The sequence below is a fragment of the Agelaius phoeniceus genome, chromosome 8 (assembly GCF_051311805.1).
Source record: "Agelaius phoeniceus isolate bAgePho1 chromosome 8, bAgePho1.hap1, whole genome shotgun sequence".
Taxonomy (NCBI): Eukaryota; Metazoa; Chordata; class Aves; order Passeriformes; family Icteridae; genus Agelaius; species Agelaius phoeniceus.
The window spans coordinates 9,587,816-9,614,228 of NC_135272.1; the positions used below are offsets into that span (position 1 = coordinate 9,587,816).

Consider the following 26,413-nt stretch of genomic DNA (forward strand, 5'->3'; position numbering starts at 1 on the left):
CAGGAGAGAAATCCTGGGCAAAGAGGATTTTTCAGAAAATACGATGGTGACAGTACAGCAGTGATGGAGAGCCTGCGCTGCCTGATTTCCCTCTGTGCTACCTGCCCTCCTGGCTGGTGGCCCAGGCTGAGCCACGACAGAGTGGCCAGTGTGGGACACAGCACACCTCTCTCAGTGAAGTGATGCTGCACAGCTGGGACAGCTCTAGTGCATCCCATGAAGGCAGGGATTGCTATCTTTGCTTCTAAAATGTCCATTATTAACCAGCAGCTTCATTTGGGAAAATAGAGACCGGACAAAACCAAAACCTGCAGCATCAGTTGTTGTCTCCCTAGCACAGCAAGCAAACCTGGGCTCAGAGTGCTGGCACTGCCTTGGATCCTGGCAGTCCAGGGCAGAGGAGAGATGTGTCAGGCTGTTCCCTCCCCACTCCCAAGGAAAAGGACAGGAGGAAAATGTGTATGAATCAAAAGGGTAATGTTGGCACATTACAAGCAGCAACTTTAATGACACCTAATCATAATGCTACAGAATTTTGGAAGGGATATAAACCCTTGGGCTTCCAATGACCTTTGAAAGACAAAGAAGAATGGGAATAAATCCCCCCTGCAGCTGCCTGCTCTTCAGTTTCCTCCACCTTCCACTAAACCACACAGGGCTGGAGCCATCACAAACACCAGCCTGAATCAAATGGATCTTGGTGCAGCTCCCGCCATCCCTTCACACCCAAACAATAAATGCAGCAAACCATTTCCTTCCTGACAGGCCTTTACTCAGTTGAGACCCATTTTCTGCCACCTCTCCTCTTCCCAATTCTTTACCTCAGCTTTGGTTTTCAATCCAAGCCAGGTTCTTTGGGCAGCTTGGGCTCTGAGCTCCAGCTACGGCGCCGTGCACGGTAACAGATTTCCCACTGAGCCCAAGGGAATGGGATCACACTCCAAAAGCCTCCAAGAAAGCCTCATATTTCTCTCCACCACATATCCCACGAGGATTTGTTAACACAGGCAGCTCCTGTGCCATCCTGCTCGAGGCTGTGCTCGAGGAGCCTTAAAACGGAGCATAAACTCCTGCCTCCTCCTAAAGGGATCGCTGGGAAATTTCACACAGGGTTAGTTTTAATGCTTTAAATATTCTGTGAGCTTTGTGCTCAATTTCTCATCATAAAGTTTTAATGGGAACTCCTGGAAATTGCCAGCTCTTCTGATGCATCTTCAGACAGGAAACTGTCTGTCTCTGCAAAACTTGGTGAGGTGCATCCTGGTTATATTTATCTGTCTCCAGTTTTTAGTTTTAAAAAAGAAAGCACATCAGATATGCAAGGCTTAGCAACATTTTTAACAAGGATGTGTCAACATTCATCCCACACTTGCAAGCCTGGTAGCCTAAACCCTTGGTGGAGGATTATATATATGATAAAGGTGATTTGATAGTTGTCTCCAGCAATGGGAGACAGGGAGCTGAGGACATCCAGGCTCAGCTCTGAGCTGCCACAAGTTCAAACCCACTCCCCCACAGGTCACTCAGCTCCCTCTCTCTGCCATAAAACTCTTGGAAACACCAGGGAACAAAAAACTTGGTGGAAAAAGCTCACTGCTGTGCTCCCTAACAAGCTCCCAAAAGTGAATCCATCTCCTCTCCCCTGAGACCAAGGCATTGCCAGCATGAGCAGAGCCATGGGAGGAGGATCTCTAAGAGGCAATGGGCAGCTTTTCTTAGCACAGTCTCACTGTTTCACTGTTCAGGGCTGGATCTGTGCACAAAATTTAGTCCTAAACAGTCAGAGCCTTCAGATAAAAGAAGAGGAAAGAAATTTTAAGAATTGGGGAAAAAAAAAAAAAAAAAAAAGGAAGTGGGAAATGGAGGCAGAGGGAATAACAAGAAACTTAATTTGGTCAGGGAGGAAAGGTGACAGTGGTTTTCCAACCAATCAGCTCACCATGAGTGTCAGGTGTGCAGATAATGAAAAAAAAAAAAAAGTTATTTACAAGATAGGATGAACTTTGTAAAACAGAAACAGAAGTGATGATTTCTGCTCTGAGAGGGGAATTCTGAGCCCTTGCACATTGAGACCACTGAGCTGGAGAGATCAGAGAGCCACAGAGTCCCAGCCTGGCCTGGCTTGGAAGGGACCTCAGAGATAATCTAACTATCTCGAAGGACAGGGACACCTTCCACTAGAGCAGGCTGCTCAGAGCTCCATCCAGCATGGCCCTAAACACTTCCAGGGATGAGGCAATCACATTTCTCTGGGCAACAACAGCTCTGCAAGGCTCTTCCCTATGTCAGGACCCAGGACATCCCTCTGGGGTTCCTGAGCAGCCCAGACCCTGCCAGGGGGCTCAGAGACCCTGGCACAGAGCCCAAAATGCCCCTGTGGGTTTGATTATGACCCATGGAGCAAATGACCAACCTTGTATGAAGATCAGCAGGCCACAACAGTTTAAGTAGAATATTAGTGAAGTTATCACGGGGTGGAAAAGTAGATTTTAGGGTTTCTGGTATGTGGGTTCAGGAGGCCCAAGATGGAGGGAACTGGGTGTGTCCAGCCTTTCTCCTTCTTCTTGGCCTCCATCTTCTGCTGTGATGTTGGCACTTTGGGATTGGTTTAGAGTAGAAGCTCACTGTCTAACATAGGTGGTAGGTATTGGGAAGTAATTGTAAATATTGTACATGTAGTTTTTAGTATAAAGACATAACACTGCCCTGGGGGCAGGCAGAATGCCTGGACTGTCCTGCTGAGCTGACCTTGGCTGGACAGGAGAAAATTTTTTATAGATAAGGAACAATAAACAACCTTGAGACTGAGAAATGAAGAGCCCTGACTCCTTCTTCAAGCACCAGGCTGGGAAAAGAGACTTTCTAACTTTTCCTGGGGTCACTCTGCCCTGCTAGAGATCCCAACACCATGGACAGGAGCATCACAGGGGCACAGCTGGACTACAGCATCACTCCTCACCTTGTCCCCACCAGCACAGCAGCTGGGGAGGGGCATTTTCTGACCCTAGTGTCAATTCTCCTCCCCCAAATTTGGCAGTCTCCAGCTGCCTGGGCAGCAGATTGGGGTGCACTTCACCCTGCATCCCTGGACCACCTCCAGCCCCGGCAGCAGGGGCTGCATTTCCCCTTCTGCATCCCTCTCTTCTCCACAAACACTTTATGCAAATCCAGTCTCTCCCTGCTGGCTCCCGCTGCGCTGCAGAGGGCTGGGGAGGGGAGGAGAGGGGAAGGGGTGGGGAGGAGGGGGAAGAGGATGGAGCCTTGCTCGCTATCAGCTGCTCAGAAAAGCAGAGCAGAGACAAGATTGATGATGCTCTCTGGATATAAGATCTCCTCCTTGTGAAAGGCTGCTTATGAGGCCTGATAGACTTGTCATCTCTTAATAAACATCGCTGATATGTCGGTGAGGAGAAAGCGGAGGCGAGGGGAGGACACACAGAAAGGCTGCTGACAATTTACTCACAACGCTGCTGCTCCCCTCTTGCCTCGGCCTCCACCTGCAATTCCCATGGCTTCTTCCCAGGGGGAACATTCCCAGTCCTAGTGCCTTCCATCCCAGCAGAGCCCAGGAGCAGGCTGGAGCAGCATCTGGGCATTGCCAGGGAATAAAACAACCCCTCTCCCCGTGAGCCTTGGGCACACACGTAAAGCACAAAGCCATAAGGGTTTTCAAACAACTTCCACAGGAGTTGTGGGAGCAGATCCCAGTGGGACAGAGTGCAAGGGAGGCATTTCATCAGCACCTTTCACAGTTCAAAGCTGTTTCATTGCTGTTGTGCTCCTTCTCCAAACTGCTCTCCTAATGTAAGTGGCTCTGCTCTTGCCCACACGGCTGTAAATCAGAGGGACTTGCTCAGGAAACAAATCCCTTGCTTTTATTTAACCTCTGTAAAGCAGCAAGGAAAATTTTAGTGCCTCAGGAGGGCATTTGTCCTACCCTGTTCCAGTCACAGGTAGAAAGTGTGGTGTCATCACCAGGAGCCTGTCTGGATACAAAAATCCCATACAAGGCACGAGGGTTTTGTGTGACTACAGCCACATTTCCCCTGCATATCTGGCTCTGTTTGTATTTAATCAAGCTGTGCATGGTTAAAAATCCTCCAGAGCATTAGCAGGTGCTTAGTGGTGCTGTGTAAGTGCAGAGCTAAGGAATAACGTGCTGTAAGCACAGCTAACATAAGTGTTCATGGCTCCCTGTGGGGCTGAGGATGGCTGCAAAGCAGCTTATCCACCCCGGGCTTGCAGATGCCCAGACAGGTTCCTACAGCCAGGCAGGGAATGCCTTTGGTCCCTCCGAGGTTTTTGCTCCTCCCTGTCCTCCCCAAAGCCTGCCCCAGCCCATTAATGCTTCACAATGTGCTTCATGCCACCCTGTTCCTGTGTAAAACAGCACCATGCAGTAATTTTTTTCCTGTTTTACACAAATTCAGTCATCACTTTATCAGCAGGGAATAGTTTGGGTTGGAAGGGACCTGCAAAGGCCACCCAGTCCAACCTCCCTGCAGTGAAAAGGTTCAGCCTGAGCTTGAACTCCTTCAGGGATGGGGCATCCACCACCTCTCTGGATAGCCTGTGCCAGGGTTTTATCACCTGTGGCATTCACATTCTCTGAAAAAATCCCTTTGCCCAGGACTTTTCTCCTGGGAAGCTGAGAAGCCTCAGAGAAAAGGAAAACAATTCTTACCTCATTTGCTTCTCCTGTGTTGTGCTGCTTTGGAATGTGTTTGGGGATTGTTTACCCACAGGTGATTGTTTCATTGGATTCTGCTGGGAGTTGTTTTCACTCTTTGGCCAATCAGGGCCAAGCTGTGTCAGGACTCTGGAGAGAGTCAGGAGTTTTCATTATTATCTTTTTAGCATTTTAGTAAGTATCCCTTCTGTATTCTTTAGTACAGTATAGTATAGTATAATGTAGTGTAATGTAATGTAATATAATATAGTAATAAATTAGCCTTCTGAGAACATGGAGTCAGATTCATCATTCCTGCCTTTGTCAGGACATTTCCCAGCAAATACAATCATCACCCTCATTGTAAAAAAAATTCTTCTAAAACAACTTCATGAACAACTTCTGAGACAAACTCATTGAGCTACAAGGACTTGCCATATCTGCAGCACCAATACTAATACTGTTAGCAAAGTAAGTCCTTTCAGGGCTTGGATTAATTTCTGTTCAGAACTCAGTCTATTTTTCACCATGGCACCTGTGTTTGCAGAAACCCCAAACAGGTTGCATCTCTTTCCTCAAAAAACTTAATATAGGGGCAGATTTTCAAGGGTTGGATCCATCATCTGTAAACTAAATGAGCACAGGACTGAGTACCTGCCAGAGGAAACAAATATATTTCTCCCTGTTTTGCACATGACCTTTCCACCACACCTCCCAGGAGGGAGATGTCAGGCCTCCCTCCTCCCCAGAATTAGTGACCCACAAGGAATGAGTTTCTCAGGGCTGGAGCCCAGGGCTCAGAGCAGACCAGGACAGCCTCAATTTGATTAAGAAGGAAAACAACCTCCACTGCAAAAGGTGAAAGTGCAGAGCTGGCATTTCCTGCCCTTGGCAGCCCATAACAAACCAGTGTCCCCAGTGTAACCTTCTCAGTCAAAAGGGCATTTCAGCACTTGAAATCCTCCTCCTCTGCCTCCCCAGAAAACAACCCAGAGGGGTTATTTGCAATATCCAGCTCTCAGGTTGGTATTCAGCATTGGAGTGGGATCACTCTCACAGGCTGGAGTGTCCCTGCCTGCTGCAGGAACACCAAGTTTTGCTCAGTTCATGGATACCCAGCACCCCATTCCCACCTCTGATACACATTGAGATTCTCTAGCTCATATTTTTAATAAAAACCCAGCTGATTTTGCAGCTACTCCATGCACACAAACATCTCTTACTGGTATGGCACTTCAGGCCAAATCCATGAAATAGCAGTTCCACAGCACTTTCAAACAGATAAAATTTCAGGTGCCTAATGCAATATTCCTAACTTCTCCTTATTTCATCATCTTAAATTATTTCAGGAGCTTTTTTTACCCAGCTTCAGCTGCTGCTCGCAGGTGAACACATGAGAATCATCATAATTGTGCTAAAAGGTAAATACAAGTTTCTAACCTCTGTGGCTGCAAACTCCTGGAAACCAGCAACAAATAAAAAGTCTCCAGTTGAATTTTCCTTAAATTTCACTCCCCCAATGGCCCTTCTCCTCAGCTTAGGATTCAGAGCTCAGCTGCAGTTTCAGATTCATTTACACATTCTTGCTTCATTGGGATTTTTCATTGCACTGGAAATGCGATTTTTAATTCTAAATCCCTGCAAAATCACATGCACTTTGTAGTCTGTTCTGCTATTTCCTCTCCAGAAAAAAAATAACACTAAAAATAGAAGGTAAGAGGTTTTCACAAACACTAAAGGAAAAAAAAAAAGCTTTGCTGAGGCTATAGACAATAAAGAACCAATTAACTACCTCATCCAAGAAACTGAATTGCTGGCCATTAAAAAAAGATAGCACCAATCTAAACTCTGCCACAGTGATTAGAAACTTAAGGTACAGTATATACATTGTCTGCTCAGCACTTAACCTAATGGTTATAATGAGGATATCTAAGTGACTGAGGATATTATTTGGTCAGAGGGTCACCACAGAGGCAGACAGATAAAGCATAACTAGAAAATACGGGGGTATTTTCACATCATGTTGTACAAGTTGTCTGCCAATACAAATAGAGGCACAGAAGAAAAAAAAATCGCTACACCATTTACAAATTCTTCACATGAATATACATTTAAATAAACAACAAAAATACAGTGGTAAAAACAAGGATTCATGAGTGATGAAGAGTGGGAGTATAAACTTGATATTTGGGAAGACTACTTAAAAAGAAGAGAGAAAGTATATCTGAATGTAAGCTAGAAAAAGAGCCCCCAAAGGGGAGGAGGAATTATTCACACTGAGGAACTGTTTGCAATCTTCCAGCTCTGCACCTGCAGAGTTTTGTGCCTGGAGGACACACAGACCTTTCCTTCCAGGGGCACCACTCTGGATTTTTAAATAAAGGAATTCCAGGGGGAGGGAAGGAGGCAGGAAGGCAAGATTGAGAGCAAGACAAAGAGAGAGAAAGAGAAACAGAGAGAGAAAAAGAAAGGAGAGAAAGAGAGAAAGAAAGAGATTGAGAGAGAGAAAGAGAAACAGAGAGATTGAGAAAGAGAGAAAGAAAGAGATTGAGAGAGAGAAAGAGAAACAGAGAGATTGAGAAAGAGAGAAAGAAAGAGATTGAGAGAGAGAAAGAGAAACAGAGAGATTGAGAGAGAGAAAAAGAAAGGAGAGAAAGAAAGAAAGAGACTGAGAGAAAGAGGGAAAAACAGAAAAAAAAGAGAGAGGGAAAGTGAGAAAGAAACAAGAAAGGAAAGGAAAGGAAAGGAAAGGAAAGGAAAGGAAAGGAAAGGAAAGGAAAGGAAAGGAAAGGAAAGGAAAGGAAAGGAAAGGAAAGGAAAGGAAAGGAAAGGAAAGGAAAGGAAAGGAAAGGAAAGGAAAGGAAAGGAAAGGAAAGGAAAGGAAAGGAAAGGAAAGGAAAGGAAAGGAAAGGAAAGGAAAGGAAAGGAAAGGAAAGGAAAGGAAAGGAAAGGAAAGGAAAGGAAAGGAAAGGAAAGGAAAGGAAAGGAAAGGAAAGGAAAGGAAAGGAAAGGAAAGGAAAGGAAAGGAAAGGAAAGGAAAGGAAAGGAGGAAGGAAGGAAGGAAGGAAGGAAGGAAGGAAGGAAGGAAGGAAGGAAGGAAGGAAGGAAGGAAGGAAGGAAGGAAGGAAGGAAGGAAGGAAGGAAGGAAGGAAGGAAGGAAGGAAGGAAGGAAGGAAGGAAGGAAGGAAGGAAGGAAGGAAGGAAGGAAGGAAGGAAGGAAGGAAGAAAGAAAGAAAGAAAGAAAGAAAGAAAGAAAGAAAGAAAGAAAGAAAGAAAGAAAGAAAGAAAGAAAGAAAGAAAGAAAGAAAGAAAGAAAGAAAGAAAGAAAGAAAGAAAGAAAGAAAGAAAGAAAATTTGAAGAAAAGGACAGCTTGGGGGGGAAGTATTTCTCCAGCACAACCCTCCTTTAACAGCAAAACTCTCAGAAATAGGTGACTGGAGCCCTTTGAAAGCTGCCTCCAGCTTGCAGCAGCAAAGATTAAAACCCCAGCAGTTCCCATCCATAACTCTCCCTGTTTGGCAGGGGCATCACAGCACTGCAAACACGGAGACAAACAGAAGGTGTCAGCTTAGTAATTTCCCAGCTCTGCAGTGAGCAGCATGGAAAATACGTGAACCTCTATTTCATCCCCCACATCATAGCCAAACTCAGATCTCCAGCAAGACAGAATTCAAGTGTTTCCTCCCTGTGAGGTGGGGAGGGCCTGGCACAGGGTGCCCAGAGAAGCTGTGGCAGCCCCTGAAAGTGTCCAAGGTCAGGTTGGATGGGGCTTGGAGCACCCTGGGATAGTGGAAGGTGCCCCTGCCCATGGCAGGGGTGTGGAACAAGGTAATATTGAAGTTCCCTCCCAGCCCAAACCATTTTATGATTCTATGAACTAAGTTGTTCCAGTTTTTGGAAGATAGGGATAGGAATGTAATGCAAGAAGTGTTTTAGAATACATATTAAAACACCAAGTGGAGGGTGGAACAAAACTAATGAACTCAAAAGAAGACATCTGAACAAGTAGTTCATTTCCCAGATTCCTGCATGCTCAGAAATCATAGATCATTTGCTTTCACCTAAATGTCCATTATCTCTGGTTTGTTTGGGTTGATTTTTGACGTGGAAAGACATTATCCCTGCTAAGATCTCCTGACAAAGATTTAATGCTGCCATTTGTCGTGGTTTAACTCAGCCCCACACAGCCTCTCACTCACTCCCCCCCAGTGGGGTGGGCGAGAGGACTGAATGGATAAAAGTGAGAAAATTTGTGCATTGAGATAAAGACAATTTAATAATGAGGAAAGCAAAACCACACATGCAAAACAAGGAGTTCATGCTCCACTCCCCATGGGCATTGTCCAGCCATGTCCAGGAAAGCAGGGCTTCATCACATGTGGTCACCAAAACTGATGCCTTAAGGGGCTGCAACAGAGGCTAGATGGAGTTAAGAGGAATAAAGTGGATATTTTTTGAAGTGCCTTCACTTTATATATATATTTATCTTTATATATAGTTATAGATTCTTATATTTTTATTTATTTATTAGAATATTTATGTATTTATATATAAATATATATTTGTATATTATATCATGTATATGTATATATTTATATATTTATATATTTATTTTTATTTATTTCTATGTATTTTTATATTTTTATTTATTTATTTGAATGTTTATTTATATAAAAATATTTTATATTATATCAAATATATTTATATATTTCTTTATGTGTGTATATTTATATATTTATTTATATTTATTTTTACATATTTTATATAATTTTTATTTATATATTCGAATGTTTGTGTATTTATATATAAATATATATATTATATATTATATCATGTATATTTATATATTTCTTTATAAATTTATATTTTTATATATGTCTTTATATTTATATTATATGTGCCTTCAAGGGCCACACCCTGGCAGTACTGGAGCCACAGTTGTGGCTCTGCCCAGATGGCTCTAAGATGGAAGCAAAAGAGGTCACAAGATCTTACATTTTTATAAGTTTTAGTCCATTTGCATCTAGGAATTAACTGTCCAATTAACAACTTCAAATGATGAAATTTCATCCTCCTTGCTTGTTTGCCCACCCTCCTCATGTTTATGGGCCTGAAGTTTGAAGAGATTGTCCTTGAGTCTTCAGCTAGAACAGGATTGTTTTGTCTTCACCACCCTGTGAAAAGACCCCAGTAACACTGAATATAAAGCTTAAAGCTGCACACCAAAACAGAACAGAAACACTTAAAACCTAAGGTATCAGGATGACAAAATCTTCACTCTCAGTGCCCCCTCCTTCTTCTTCTTCACAGCTTTATATCACCAAATACATGGTATGGAACATCCCTTGGGTCACTTGGGGTCAGCTGAGTCCCCTCCCAGCTCCTTGTGCACTCCTCACTCATGGGGCACTGCAAGAAGCAGCAAAAGCCTTGGATCTGTGTGAGCTCTGCTCAGCTGTTGGGGAAGATGAAACAGGGAAGCCTTATAAATATAATTGCTTGGCAAAAGATCTTGAGAATATGGAAACTGTAAGTGAGATTGAAATGAAAGCAATCTTTGAGATACCTCAGTTACTGAACAACTGGAAAACAATGGCATGGCCAGCTGAAGGTGATCCCCTTTTGATGGAACAACACCCTCTGCTTGCAGACAGCTCCAAGGGTCAGAGCAGACCCTACTAGCTTGGCAGAAGGGGTCCAAAGAGGAGTTTTTAGGGTTTAAAATGTAACACAGTATGGTAATGTAGTGATTCTTACAGGCTGTATGTAAATGCTATAGGATCTGTATCTTGTACTAGATTGGTTAGTGAGAATTAGAATATTCAGCACAGAAGATTTATAGTATTGTAAGGGGAACTTCACTCTCTTTTACTCTTTTGCTCTCTCTCATCCTCTTTACCACACTCTTGCCTTCTCTCTCTTTCCCACTCTCTTTACCTCTCTCTCTCCCTCTCTGGGGCCTGCTCTGAGCTGTGGCTGGCAGCTCCCAGCAGGGCCCTGCACCCAGGCCCTTTGCAATAACCCACAAATTCCATGGCCTGGCTGCAGAGATCTCTGGTCTCTGTCTGTCCTGACCGTGCTACCGCCATCACTCCTACACTCAGCAACAACAAAAACCTCCCAGTGTCATCAACACATCCAAAACACAGCCCCACACCAGCCACTGGGAAGAAAATCAACTCCATCCCAGCCAAAACCAGCACACCATTTTGCAGCCTTTCACAGATAAGGAAATATCTCCTTCATCTTCTTAACAAAAATCTCTCCCCCCTCCCCTGCTGACACAGTGTAATTCTCCAAATCTGCAGCTTGGAGTGAAAGTGAATCTGATTTTGACTCAGGCTCCAGATGGGTCTAGCTGTAAAGATATTGTCATGTGAAAGATTAGGCGCTAGCTTAGACAAAGAGGTGTTCAGCTGCAAGCTTAATAGCCTCTGAAACAGCAACTGCCACCAAAGAGCTTCCAGGTACTGCTATTGCTATCCACCAGGTACTGCTATTGCTATCCATAATAACCACGGGATTGCAACAGATGATGGAAAGGCTGGAAACTCCCCGTGGGATTCAGGGCTGTGCACAGAAAGCTGCTGAGCCCAGCCAGAGCTCAGAGTGCCTGCAGGGTCCTTTGGCCACGCAGGGACACTCAGGGTGGAGCTGGCTCTGGGGTGCCAGAGGGGTGGGAGGCTGTGCAGGGACCCCTGTGCAGGTGAGCTGCAGCTCCTCCTGCAGCTGCTCCTCCTTTGGGCCTTTGCCTCAGCTTTTCCATGCAGAAGCTGTGTTCAGCATTCCACAGCGAGCAGGGATCAAAATCCTGGAGGCTGCACAGGTCCAGCGATATCCCTTGTACCAGAGCTGTAGGTTTTCCTGCCTGTTCTCTCAGTTTCATCCCAAATTAATGTGTTGGTGTTTTCACACAGCTGGATGCAGCATCCATTCCTGTGCAGAGCATACAGGAAGCACTGGGGCTTGGTGAGGGCTTGGTTTGGGGTTTGACCCTCCCAAGTGGAGCCTGTGCTGGGGGGAGATGGAGCTCAGGGCTGGGCACCTGGGACAAAAGGCATGGAAAATGCAGGAGTGGGGTTAATCCCATCTATCCAAGCCACTGAGCACCCACTGCTCTCCTCACAGCTCTGATCCTTTCCTCCCCACACTGAAGGAATTGAGTGGGGAATATGGGTTTGAATCCTCCAGTGCTTACAGAATCATATCCCAAAGAGCTGGAGTGCAGCCACAGCACCCAGGGCACAGGGAGCAGCTGACTCTCTGCCCTCAAAGGTCAAAAAGCCAGCAAAAATTCCTGTTCCCAAGGAGGAAGGACACTTCAGGAGGTCTCTCCAGCCACTCTATGACACAAAAAGAGGGCAAATCAAAGCAAGCCCTCAGTTCACCCCTTCCCCTGCTGCCTTCCAGCCCTTGTGGCCCCCCAGGAAAGCACTGGCAGACCAGCAGCTCTCTCCAGGAGACAGATCAGGACCCATCACAATTCTTCATACACCAAGCTCTGGAGATTTTTTGGAGCTCCTACATGGCCAAAGCAAATTAAGTGAAGGAGAGATGGAAAATCAGCAATTACAGCACCAGATCTGGGATGGAATTGTCACCTCCTGCCCAGAAACCCCAGAAATCTCAGTTTGAGAGCTGGGAAGAATCCCACTGTTCACACTGAATTGGCCTCCTGGCTCTGAGTCATCACACAGCACATCCTTCCTGGAAACCCCCTGCATCCCACATTTGGGGAGGCCAGTTACACCCACACCACTGCCCTGAGATCCTAACCCTGCCTCCACCTCAGCCAAAATGACACAGCTTGGCCAGAGAAGCCACAAGGCCCACGTGGCCTGGACATGATGATCACAGGTTTGAAAGCCAGTCCTTCCTTCCTCCCACTCCATAGTGACACAAACCCAAAACTTTTGAAAACACCTTTACTGTTTGTTAGTATAGAAAGTTTAAAATTTTTAGTAATTAGGGTTTTAATATTTCCCCCCTCCTGTTTGAATTATGAATATTGCTTTGATTTCTCTGATTGCTTTAAGCTTTAAGATTGTTAAAGCTTTGTTGCATATATTGAAGTAGATAAGGTATAAATATTATGTTGATATATATGTTTATTTTTTAAAGTTTTTTTAATATTAGCTGATTAAATAGATTCTTAAATTATGTGTGTTTTTTTAGTTTGGTTTTTTATATTTTTTACAAAAAAGTTTTTTAATTTTTTTTATATTTTTATTTTTTAGAAGTTTTTTTATATTGGTTGATTAAATAGATTCTTAAATTATGTGTGTTTTTTTAGTTTGGTTTTTTAACATATTTTTTTAAAAAAAGGTTTTTTAATTTTTTTATTTCTTTATATTAGCTGATTAAATAGATTCTTAAATTATGTGTGGTTATTTTAGTTTGGTTTTTTAATATTTTTATAACATTTTTAAAAATTTTTTTATGTTTTTTTATATTAGCTGATTAAATAGCTGATTCTTAAATTATGTGTGGGTTTTTTTTAGTTTGGCCTTTTTTTTATTTTTTGTAATTCTTGTATGCTTTTATGTATAGATATTGAATGGTTGGAAAGGTTTATAATATATTTTATTAAAGTCTTTATACTTATCTTTATGTATTAATAAAAGAAAATGAATTGTTGGTTTGTTTTGTAGAGTTGTATGTTTGGTATTTGCTGGACATGGAGATTGTCAGAGGGGTGCCAGAAGTGCTGAATGAGGAATGTCAGAACCTACAAACCCTACAAACCTTGCAGCAAGCCAAGCTGAATCCCCTTCCAAAAATCCCAAACTACCACCATGACACCAATAGTTCTGTGTTAAAAACAACAAAACCCTTCCTCCTAAAGAAATATTGCAAAGGGAGGAACTTCTCTGCTACTGGGCACAGCTTCTGGAGAATGAGAATTCTCAGGGATGAAACAGAGTCTGTGGACAACAGAAAAAGCTCTGTGCACCTGTAAAATGCCATGAAAGTGAATCCAGTATAACCACCTGCCACAGGTGAACAGAGACAGCTCAAACTGGGAGATGCCTCAGCATCCCTCCCACTTCATCCTAGAAAATCCTGCTGGCTGAAAAATCCTGCATCCCTGAAAAAAAAAAATAAAAATGCCAAGCTGGGAGCAAAGAGCTGGGCTTCCAGGGCATCCCATCCATCAGTGGGGAGACTCATTCCTTCAGGGCACAGGGGGGGCACAGATGTGACCTGGGAGTCCCATGTCACCATCACCCACCCCACCATCACCCCCTGCCCAGCCCCATGGAAAACAAATGTCCAGAGGGAGGGGGAAGTTATTTTTCACCTCAGGTTAATGAATCTGTTCTGCTGGGTAAGGAGCCATACATTACACATGGAATTGTGGAGTTCAGCAGAATTCCCTGGCACAGCCATGCAGGTAGAGCTGGGAACCACTAAATTAACCTTGGCAACCACTGGCAGTAGGCAAACACCATGGCTTTGGGAAACAACAACAATAAAAAGACAATATTTATAGGAAATGCTAGAGCAGAGCCAAAACATGCAGAGCTTAAAATGAAGCCTGTTTTCCCTGTTATCCAGCTTGCCTCACATCCAAGAGGCCAAAAAGGATCAGGCCAAAGGTACACTCTTATTTTTTTCTTATTTATTTCTTTTATTTCTATTTTATTTTATTTCTATTTTCTATTTTATTTCTTGTCTATTATTTCTTATTTATTTTGCATGATGGATCATGCAAATACAACATTACCGTGCACTTAGAGCACACCAACACGTGCACAAGTGTAGTTGAGTGATTTTTACACAGACAGCAGGAGAAAAGTTTAGCTTCCCTAAGTTCACTTTAGGAATCCAGACCACAGATCTGATGAAGTGTGGGATAAACTTTGTGCAAGTCCTCTTTGTTGCAATAGGTGATGAATAGAAAATGGGGTTTAAGGGCTCTAGAAAGGTCACCTGCACCATCTCCTCGCCCTAAAACAGGAGCCATAAACCATCTCCATGCCTCCCTGTGTGCACACTTTTATATTTGTGGAGCATCCAGCACAAAAGAGCTCCTTGCTGATGGACACTTTGATGATTTAAGTGTTAAATAACAGATAGGTGCTATTTATGTGGAAATTATTTGTGTTGGGACAGAGACAAGAAAGCAGCATTTTCTCCAGTGCCTCTGCTGCCTCACCTGCACTCTCACTGCTCATCCATCTCCCAGGATTGCCTGGAACATTGCTCATGTAGGAGCATTTTCAAACAGCTCACATTTTCTTTAGAAAGTCAACCTGTTCAGTAATGGCTCATTCTGCTCCTCCCACCCCCTGCTACAACACTCTCCTGGGACCAAGAGGGGGAGAAGATTCAGCCTGCACTGGAAAACAGCTTTATGTACATTAAAATATCACCACTTGCAAGTCTGATACCACTGCAACCTGCAAAGCCAAAAATAGCAGCTTTTTCCCAGGGGAATAGAGAAGGACAAATTCCCAGGCTCCCAGAAGGGCTCAAGGAATGCAGGTGCACTTAGTCCTGCAGTGCCACAATCTGCAACAGCAAAAACATTACCAGAAGGATGGAAAAACATTGGTGGAGGTCATTATATTTTATATAATGTCCTTGTACACCTGTACAGGGAATCTGCAGCTCAAAGACTGAAATAAAATATTTTACAGAGATCAAAGTTATAATCCCACGTCAATCATTTTCCAAAACATTGGACGAAGCATTGGTGGTGTCAGGGAGCTCTATGGGGTGCTTGGGTAGGAAACAAAGAAATAATGGAATTATTTGGGTTGGAAGACACCTTAAAACTCATTTCATTCCAACCCAGAGACACATTCCCCTAGGAGCTCATTGCACAGAGCCTCATCCAAAGTGGCTTTAAACACTTCCAGGGATGGGCAATATTGCCTGCAACCAGATATCACCTCAAAACTACAAATAAAGACCTCAAAAATGTTTACATTACCTCCTTTCCCATGACCATCAAAATCCATCTTTCCATTTTCAAACAAAACCAGTTTTTCCTACCCACAAAGGTGCAGGATTCCTGGCTCTGCCACAGTCATCACTTACAACTCATTCAAACCATTCCAGCCTGGATATGCAGAGGCTTAGACACTTCCAAAGTTATGCAAAGAATTGGGACAAACAGGCAATCAGACATCTCCAGAAACACTCTGGTGTCTTGTAGGGTTAGAAGATGATGGCAGGAGTGCAACCCATCCCTCCCAAAGGTTAGAGAGGACAGGGAGTTGTCACAGACTATCAACAGGGCTGTTGGGCAGTGGGAAGGGTCATGAAAAAAACAAGGATGAGCCTTGCACAGGCTTTTCCTCCCCACACTGAAGGAATTGAGTGGGGAATATGGGGGTGTGGATCCTCCTGTGCTTACAGAATCATATCCCAAAAAGCTGGAGTGCAGCCACAGCACGCAGGGCACAGGGAGCAGCCGACTCTCTGCCCTCAAAGGTCAAAAAGCCAGCAAAAATTCCTGTTCCCAAGGAGGAAGGACACTTCAGGAGGTCTCTCCAGCCACTCTATGACACAAATGGAGGGCAAATCAAAGCAAGCCCTCAGTTCACCCCTTCCCCTGTTGCCTTCCAGCCCTTGTGGCCCCCCAGGAAAGCACTGGCAGACCAGCAGCTCTCTCCAGGAGACAGATCAGGACTGACACCCATCACAATCCTTCATACACCAAACTCTGGAGATTTTCTGGAGATCCACATGGCTGTAGGAGCAGCAGCCAGGCCCAGAGGGATGTGCCATGTGACTGTATCACCTTTTGGGAAGCTTTTACTGCTCTCTGCCCCAGGAAACCTGGAGGGGACAGGGCTCCTTCAACATCACAGCAACTGAGCTCAAGCAAGCAGCCAGATTTTTAAGCAGGAAGCAGCCAAAAGAGCCCCAGGAGTTAAACCCAAGTTACTAACTCCAGCTATCATCTGCCTCTTGGTGCCATCACAGCAGCACACGGTTTTGCCTTTTTGCTGGCAAGATGAGAGCCTCAGAGAAGCCAAGCAGAGAGAAAAGTACTTCACAGAGCAGAAAACACTCTTGGATGGCTTTCAGTGACCTTCCCAGTCCTCCCAGAGACACTCAGGAGTGCACACACACACCTCCCATCGCTCTGCCACGGCTGGGGCTGTCCCCTTTCGGCAGCCCCTGGATCCAGGCTGATGGAAAATGCAGTGGATGCAAGAGGAGAGCGCAGTGGCAGTGCTGCAGAGCAGGAGCTGGATGCAGCAGCGGCAGCAGCAGCAGCAGGAAGCAGCAAATTCCCATTTAAATAAAATGCCAAAAGGCAGTCAGCGAAAGTGACATTTATGGTGTTACTACAAATGCATTCAGTGGGAAGCTGAGTAGCAGAAGCAGGTTGGGGGGAAAAAAACAAGCTGTAGTGAAAACTGCCATCTGTATATTGTGCCCCATTTTTAATATTCTGTATTCTCATAAAAAGTGTTGTTTCTGTCACTATTCAATCTCCCAAACTCACATGGAACACTGTTAAAAGTCAGCAGTGTGTGAAATGGTATTTTAAAATAAATGAAACCCGCTCGCAAAGCTGCGGAGGAATATTGCAATGCCAGGGTGCTGACAGACAGGCATTGAAAAGTAACAACCGTTATCATCTTAAAGCAAAGCGGATTAAATAAAAACCCACAGCTAGTGGTGCATTACCAAGTCTGATATTGACACAGCTGCCGTGGTGGTTATTTTTCATTGTCTCATCAAGACAAAGCATCACGGGATATCAATCTTCCCTCTGTCAGGCCATGCCTGCTGTAAAGTTTTTCGTTTACATTTTCATTATATCCCTTTTATCTCAGCTGCCAGCAAAAAAATATATATATGTATTTTATATATATACACACACATATCTACATATATATATGTGTGGGTGTGTATCTGTAAGTGTGCATGTGTGGATGTACTTTTGGGAATGCTGAGACTGGTTAACCATCCACATTGCCAAGCCACAGTCTCCAGCCAGGAGGATGCTCCCAGGACAAAGCAAAGCCCAACCTGGTGAGCTGCAAGGGCTGGGTTACATCCCCTCCAGCTGGAGGAGGGCACTGGTGAGCTGGTAAAAATTTGACATTTTCAAAAGTGTGCTTTCTTGCCAAGAAATCCAACCCACACAGCTGCCAGTGCTGGTGAAAACACCCTTCCTGTAACCATATTCTGCCACATCTGTTCTGCTACCAAGCTCAGTTTGGGGCATGGAGAAGAAGAAGAAAAAGAAGCAGAAATTCTAATTCTCCTTGGAGGGTACTGGCTGTCTCATCAATATTAGGAGCTGTTATATTTCTCCCTAACTCTGCAGGTTGGTCTCTGCATCTGATCATTCCACGCACTTCTGTCCATCTTTAACTTTTCCAGCCTTGCAGCACCCCTCCCAAGTGTTTTCAGGCGAGCCCTGCCAGGGCAGGGAACTCCCCCCGAGCATCCCAGAGCTCACCTGTCCTTTCACTCCGACTAATAACCCTTTTTATTCAAGGTATGAGACAGAACCAGCTGTTTGCAGCTGGCCACAGCGTTGCTCAGAGCAAAAGGGAATGCATTAAAAAAAAAAAAAAAAAAAAAAAAAAAAGTGTGTTCCCTTATTCATAAGGGAGCTCCATCTTCCAAACCCATCCCAAGTAGCTGATGTGGCTGCTCCCTGCGCTCCTGATTTAATTAAGTGCAGCCTACGACATTTCTGTTCTTGCGTCTCCTCAGAGGCGGCTCAGCGCTGCCCGCTACAGCCCTTCAGGAGCAGAACTCTGGGAAACGTAGTTCAGAGAGGGAACACGGGGCTAAAGCAGCCACAGGAGGCTGGTGGTGCCCTAGGAGAGCCGCAAAACGGACAGAATAAACAGCAGAGCTCTTTGGGAAGGGGCTGCAAACAGACAAGTGTGGAAGTGACCACCAGCAAAAGCCCAGTGCCTCGCTCCTGTGACCCTCTGATGCAGAACAAGCCCCCCTTCCTTTCCTCAGCTCCCAGATCCTCTGCAATGTTGGGCACACACCTTTGCACCAGCCCACGGGTGTTCTCTCTCTGATTACAGCCCCTGTGCTGAGCAGCAGGAGGGAAATTTCGATGACACCTTCCCCAAGACAGGTAGGGGCTCTCTGCACTGGCCTGGATGGGTTTTCCCCATCAGGGATCCTCCAGAAAGCTCATCAGCATCACTGGCATTTGTCCTGAGGTCAAGCTGAAACCAACAGGGCAAGGTAAAGCAACCACTGGGTTGGGAATCACTGGGTTGGGAGAGAACTCCAAGATGATCAAGTCCAACCCAGCCCCAACACCTCAACTGAACCCTGGCACCCGGTGCCATGTCCAGGCTTTGTTAAACACACCCAGGCATGGGGACTCCACCTCCTCCCTGGGCAGCCATTCCAGAACTTTATCAGCCTTTCTGTGAAAAACTTTATCCTGATATCCAGCCTGTATTTCCCTTGGTGCAGCTTGAGGCTGTGTGCTCTGGTTGTGTCAGTGCTGCTGGAGAAAGAGCCCAGCCCCAGCTGAGCACAGGCACCTTTCAGGAGCTGTGAGAGTGATGAGGGCACCCCTGAGTCTCCTTTTCTCCAGGCTGAGCACCCCCAGCTCCTTTAGTTGTTCAATTCCTGCTCCCACCTTCCCTTCCCTGCCTCAGTTTCCCCAGCACTGAGGGCAGTGTCCCTGGGCCCTCCAGGATCTCTCTCTTCCCATTTCCCAGCTGGAAAGGCCCTGGCAGAAACACTCACCCCACTGAAGGGCTCCACACCCCTGGGATGTGTGTCCTTGGTCCTCCTGCCTCTCCACCCTCCTAATTTTTCCTTCTTCCACACAACACCCAGCCTTCCCAAGGTGTTTTCATTTCAGGAGAGGATCATTAACCCCTACAAAAGGAAAACTGGAGGTTCAGCGATGCTCCAGCCCTCACCACTGCATCCCTCCGGGGTCAGATGTGTTCGTGTCCACTCCCAGCCCAAATTCCAGCCCAGGTCCCGCCCCTGCAGCCCGGGTCAGCAGAGCAGCAGCATTCCCACCTTCTGCACAGCAAAGGGTTACACCCGCTCCTCCAGCAGCGCTCCCTCTCTCCCTCTCCCTCTCTCGAGCAGCAGCAATTGCCATTCTGCATCCTTAATAGCAGCGTAATCAAAAGTTATGATGCATTTTTCAGTAATCACAAGAAATGATCCCCACTTAGCGTTAAGTAAAGCAAATTTGCCACTGGAAGGATGAAGGAAAAAAAAAAGAAGAAGAAGAAAAAGGAGAAGTCAAAAGCATTTCAATTTTCATTTGAAACGAATGAGTCAGAGTCAATTTGGTAAAGCAGTTAACAGCAGCTGTGCTCCCCTTCCCAGCCCCTTAACAGGTACAATTTGCTTTTAACAAACAACCTCGAAGAGGTCTCTGGCACCATGTTAACACAGTGGCATTCAACCCCTCTTGCTGTTGTGTATTTAAATTGGGTAATAGAGTCAGGCAGAGGAGATCCACCATGAATCTTAAGAAGTGCAATTTGACAGCATCTTAAAACAACAACAACAACAGAAAAAAAAATAAAAAAGTGGGGGGAGCATTTATAAAAAATAATAAATGAGTTTGAGAGCAGCTTTTGTTGGGTTATTGCAAAGCAGCATATTAAAAACAACTGGAGTCCCAGAAAGCCCCAGCATGGCAACAAGATCCCAGCAAGTTTGGTCCCAAACCTGGGGTTCTGAGCACTCAGGGCACCTACCCAAAGAGCTCTGCAAAGCAGGAAAGGACATTTGGCAGCCAAAGCATCCCCAGCCTGGGTGTATCTGGGGTACTTTGCCCCACACCAAGAGCTTCAGAGGATGGCTGTGTGTCAGAAAAGAAGAAAAACAACAAAACCAAAACAAAACAGAGCTGCACAAGCCATGCTAAGGTTGCCCCAACCCCTCAGGGTATCCCACAATCTGAGCACTGGCTTCCAGAGAGGGGAATCCCTGGGCTGGAATGAAAAGTAGAGATATGTGATGAGCCTTCAGCACCCCCTGTTATCCCTCCTGACCCCAGAGCAGTCCTGTCCTTCCCTCACCTCAAAGTCAGGCCCTTGACAATGCCCTCATCTCACTTTTGGGCCAGACAGTCATCATCTCTCATTCATTTGTTCTTTGAAGAAATCTCATTTCATTACTTTCCAGGCTCCTGAGCTTTGTGGGGTATTACAGGAGGTCAATGAAAAATTCATGTTCTCAGTCAGTAATTGGCATTTTTGTTTCCTTTTTTTTTTTTTTTTTTTTAGAGGAAGGAAAGCAAAGAAAAGGATGTGAGTGGGGCAGACAGCAATGTGAGTGGGTATCTTCTGCTGGTTATTAAGATAAAGTCTCTCATATTGCTCCTGGCCACTGTACTCTGGTGCTTGCTCCAAGCAAGCCCTGTAATCCTGCATATTGAAATCTGCAAGCATTCCTGGTACTTTCATTAGAGGGACAAGTAATGAAAGCAGACTGGACACACACAATTATTACAGTGTAATCCTCTGGAAATGAAGTCAATGCAATCACCCAGCATTCTGCTTTCTTCTCATTTTTTCGACTTCAAGTAAGTGCTTCCCAAATTCCAGCTGAAGTTACTGTTACAATCAATAGCACAAGGGCTCTCAACATAAGACTCAATTAATATGATGCTTGCAAGTGCTCCCCTATTGATCCCAGGCTGGTCTGAAACCCCAAGCAGCACTAGCACCAACTGCAGCATTAGCAAGGAAGACAAATGCAAAATTGGGGGATGCCAGCAAACTGAAAGGAGCAGCAGGCCTCTTTAAGGATAACCAAAGAAAAGAGAAACCCCTGAAAGCACAGGGCACTCCCCAAAACCCAAAATCTGCCTGGCTGCAATCCACTCTGCTGGATTTGCCATCCACGAGCTTGAGCCCAGGATTTCACCTACCCAACTTGATGCCTTTTTGGGCTTACCTAAAAACAGAGGCCAGATAAAATTAAGGGAATGAAAAGCTATTATATTTATTGAAGGTATGTTTCGGGCAGACAAAGCCTCCCAGGGGCTACACCCAAAATGGACCAAAATGGTTGCAGGTTTTCAGACTTTTATAAGTTTGGTCCATTTGTATATTGGGGGTTAATCTTCTAATTACAGCTTGAGGTAATGAAGTCATTTACCCTAAGTTTGCTCCCCAACTCACTTTGGTTTTACATTTCTCAGGGCCTGAGGCAGTGAGGCATCCTCGATTCCCAGGCCTGGAGAGGAATTGTGTCTGACCAAAATGGGAAGCCAGTAGCTAGCAGTGCATAGGAAGATAAAATTATACACTAAAGAATCACAGGATTACAAATAGATGAAAAACATAAAAGCTCAACTCCTGAGTATCAAACTCAGGGGTAGAAGCCTGGCTCAGCCACCCTCAAGGCCTCGTCCCGCGGGGCCGCGCTGCCGGTAGCGAGCTCGCTGTCAGCCAGCAAACAGATTGCTGCAGCCAGCAGCACCAAGGCTTGCCATGATTACAGCCATTAATGCAGTGCCTCTGAGTCACCTCCAAGGCCCCACGCTCGGTGACAAATAGGGACAGGCTTCCCCGCCTCGCCAAGCGGGGCCTGCGGCGCTGACCGCCCGCTCGGAGCCCTCACAGGCAGCAACACAGGGACCAGGACAGCAGCATCCTCCCAGGGCTCTGGGGACAGCCCCAGTAAGGAGAGGTGATTGACAGCTGTCAATCACAGGTGGTGGTCCCAGAGATTGTGCCCCAGCAGGTTGCTCTCAGCTGGAGGATGTAAAGAGGTCCTTGTCTCCTGCCCTTGCTGCAATCTCCTCCAGTCAGGCTTGTCCCCAGCCCCTCCTATCTGATGCCAGCAAAGGCCCTTGCAATTCCACGTGTTCCCATTTGCTGTTGGTTGGGATCCACATTTCCCCAAGGCCAGAGGAGGATCTGTTCCTCCAGACTTGTCACCTCCTCCAGGATCACGTCTCCTAACCCACGTCCCCCAGCCACCCACTGCCAATTCCCTGGGACATGGGCTTCCCTTGAACTTCTGTAACTCCAGTTCCAGGCCCGGGTTCTCCTGGTGCCACCTGTTCCCCAGGGTGGTAAGGCACTGAAGGAGGCTGCCCAGAAAAGCTGTGGATGTTCCATCCCTGGAAGTGTTCCAGGCCAGATTGGATGGGAGGTTGAACAACCTGGTCTAGTGGAACATGTCCCTGCTCATGGCAGGGAATTGGAACTAGGTGATCCTTAAGGTGCCTTCCAACCCAAACCATTCCTGCATTCCCTGGTACCACAGCCATGGCTGTTCCCTCAGGGCAGGGGGAGCATTTCCCTGTGCTTTCTCTACTCAATATCCCTTTGTCCTTCCTTCCAGCTGCCCTTTGCATATCACCTCACACACTGAAACCCAGAAAAATCACAATTTTAGCACCTCGACCGAAGATACAAAACATTCCATGACAAACCCAAACCCTCCCCATCCCCTACCCCAACCTGCTGCCTGACTCCCAGAGATCAGCCAAGCCCCACTGCACCCTCCAGGCCTGATTTAGCTGGGGTGAGGCTTTCCTGCCTTCCCCAGCCCCACACCTTGCCCTACAGAGCCCATGGTAGGAGAGAAAAGCCAGACAGGCATCGCTTCAGTGTCACCATCATATTTTCTGAAAAATCCTCTTTGCCCAGGATTTTCTCCTGGGAAGCTGAGAAGCCTCAGAGAAAAAGGAAAACAATAATTATCTGATTTGCTTCTCCTGTGTTTTGCTGCTTTGAAATGTGGTTGGAGATTGTTTGTCCAACATGTGAATTGTTTTTACTTAATGACCAATCGCGGTCAGGTTTGTGTGAGGACTCTGGAAGGGGTCACAAGTTTTCATTAGTATCTTCTGTAAGTATCCTTTCTGTATTCTTTAGTGTAGTTTAGCATAGCATTCTTTAATATAAATATTAGCCTTGAATAAATAAATTAGCCTTCTAAGAACATGGAGTCAGATTCATTCATTCTTCCCTTTGACGGGGGGTCTCAGAACACCCCACACTCCAGCATCATCTGCTCCTCAGCCAGGGTGACGTCTCCTTGCCAGCAGCTGCAAGCCAGGCTCTGGGCAGGGGGGAGGCATGCAGACAACCTGAAGGTGGACACTTAGCACATTTATTACCTGCTTATTAGATACCAGGCTCCCATGATGATGAATTAGCTGAGTGATGGCTCCCGCCAGCTCCCGGTGCTCAGCAAAGCTCTCTAATTCCATTTTGCACAAGCTGGGCCAAGGCAAAATCGCTTCCGAGAGGAAGGAATAAGCAGTTGTTTTTCTCCTGCATCCAAAACAATCTGACCCTCTGCACAATCTCAGCAGGACCTTTCCTGCATGCACTGTCTCTCCTCCTGACCATGTGAGTGGTTTAGATTAGATATTAGGAAGATATTAGGTTTAGATTAGATATTAGGAAGAAATTCTTCCCTTTGAGGATGGGGAGGCACAGGTTGCCCAGAGAAGCTGTGGCTGCTCCGTCCCTGGAAGGGTTCAAGGCCAGGTTGGATGGAACTTGGAGAAACTGGGATAGTGGAAGGTGCCCTACCTATGGCAGTTTCACCCTGTACAAAATGACTGCTGCCAAGTTATGCAGTAAAAATACCATATCCATGAGCCTCTCAGTGGAAAAACTGCAGATGGGAACATGTCTCACGAGGTTAAAAGTCATTAGATGGTGCAAAGGCTTTTCTGGGAATGGAGACAGTCTCAAAAGACATTCCAGAAAACTGAAACCCAGAGAGATGATTTTGCAAAGCAAAATGATAAGAAGATAAGGAAATTCTTAATTGTTCCACAAAACCACTGCTCAGCTCTTCTTTGTCTTCCAGAAAACTGGAATCCAGGAAGGAGATGATTTTGCAAAACAAAATTACAAGGAAATTCTTAATTGTTTCACAGAACCACTGCTCAGGTCTTCTAAAGGCTGTAGTGAAAGTCACAGGGAGACAGCTTTGGGTGCCTCTCCCAAGGGCTGTCATTCCTTTTGTGATAATTTCTTCTGTTCTGTAGAAACCTGTCCCTATAGCCTTTATCCCTCCCTCAGGCCAGATTAAAAACTACGTGCAGGGGCAGAAAGTTCAAAGAATAAAGAAGCTGCATTCTCACCCAGCCACTCCCAGACTTGGTGCTTTACACATTCCTGGGCTTTTTCTGCTGAATTTGATCAGTGAAAGCAATCCCTGGATGCCATGTCCAGCAGAAATGCCCAAGCTTTGCTAAGCAGAGATATTTCATCACCATTCACCTCTGCTGGCAGGACAGACATTCCCATGCTGTGGTTTCACAGGTGGCACTGACTGAGGGCAGGCAGCAGTGTCACCTGTCCTGAATGACACAGGACAACTCCTTGGTGGGAGGGACGCTGGCTGTGAGGTGGCTTGTGACCCTTGGAGGCTGGCATGTGTCCCTTCTTGGTGGCCAAGCTGCCTGCAAACCAAGCAGAGTCGCTGATGTGAACAGTCCAGAGAGAACTGATCTGAGCACTTGCTTGCAGAGTGGGGAACCCCTGGGTTGGAAATAAAAGCAGAGATATGTGATGAACCTTCAGCACCCCTTGTTATCCCTCCTGACCCCAGAGCAGCCCTGTCCTTCTCTAAAGGGGCTCAGAGGCTTTTACCTCCCTCCAGCTTTACCCAACAAGGTCCCGTGGACTCTTTTCCTCCAGGCCCCCACTTCACCATTCCAAAGGAATATTCACACAGAGACAGACGGGATGAGGAGCCTCATTCCCAGAGAGGAGGTTGCTGTGAGAGAGATGAACACCTGCCCCCCTTAGGGATGGGCTTCCTGCTCCAAGTTTCAAGTTTCCCTCCCATTGCTGGAGGGCCCCGAGCCCCAGCCCGGGGGAGGACCACACGTTCTACATCTCCCTGCTGAACTGTTACACATTTCTGCTGTGCTCCTCAGGCAGAGAGAGGACTGTGCTAGCAGCAAGCAGGAGAGGAGCTGCCATCTGGGACTGCATGTGCTTCCCAGACAGATGGCTGCCTATTCTCGTCGTGTTTTATTTCGAGCAATGGTTCGTACAGCACCAGCGCTAGTGTGAAAATGGGATGTGACAAGATGTGTATTGCTTACACCTTCTGGAAAGTTCAGATAAAACCAAGATGTACAGAATGTAAGAATCAATGTAATTAGGTAATTAAGAGAAGCAAAAGCCCCCTGGTTTAATGCTGCATTGTGCTGGTGGGTGTTGCAGGCTGTGGATGTGTGTGTGATATGGAACATACATATGTATGGTTCCACCTTTGTGCATGTACACAATGCAAAACCAGTGAGAAATAATGAATGTATACATCCAGCCATTAAAATAAACACAGCTACCTGCTCCAGCAGGCATTTCAAACAGAACTGCTGACAACCACACACTGTTTCACCATTTTCACAGGGCAGGAAATCCCCTCTCTGTCGTGCTGGAGCAGGACACAGGGCAAGGTCCTGGTTCTGCCCCCATTCCTCAAACATTTTTTCCTGCACTCTGCATTGCAGAACACTGACATCTGGAAATGTCAGCAGAAAGAAGAGCAGCATCACATGCACTTACTGGCTAAGCTGGGGTCATTGCCTTGCTCTCTGCAGAGTCAGGAATTCAGCTCTGGGCACTATAGGGACATACATCCACAGAGAGCTTGACACATTCCCAAGCACATAGGAGTGGTAAAACACAGCTATAAAACCTGTTTCCAAGTTGTTTTGCAGCTCAGGTTTGAACTGAACATGTTAAAAGCCACTAGTCACACATGTGGAGCCTGCTGGAAGCTGACTTCCCTCCCCCATGGGAGCCCTGAGCAGCTCAAAGCTC

At 45.8% G+C, this 26,413-nt stretch overlaps 1 long non-coding RNA gene across 1 annotated transcript in view; it reads right to left on the reverse strand.

The window, feature by feature from the left end:
- Positions 1-26,413, reverse strand: part of LOC143694622 (uncharacterized) — a 62,857-nt gene that overhangs the window by 17,014 nt on the left and 19,430 nt on the right. The window contains exon 3 of the long non-coding RNA XR_013183194.1: positions 23,737-25,117. This is a non-coding gene — a long non-coding RNA (uncharacterized LOC143694622). The remainder of the gene's footprint in view (positions 1-23,736; positions 25,118-26,413) is intronic.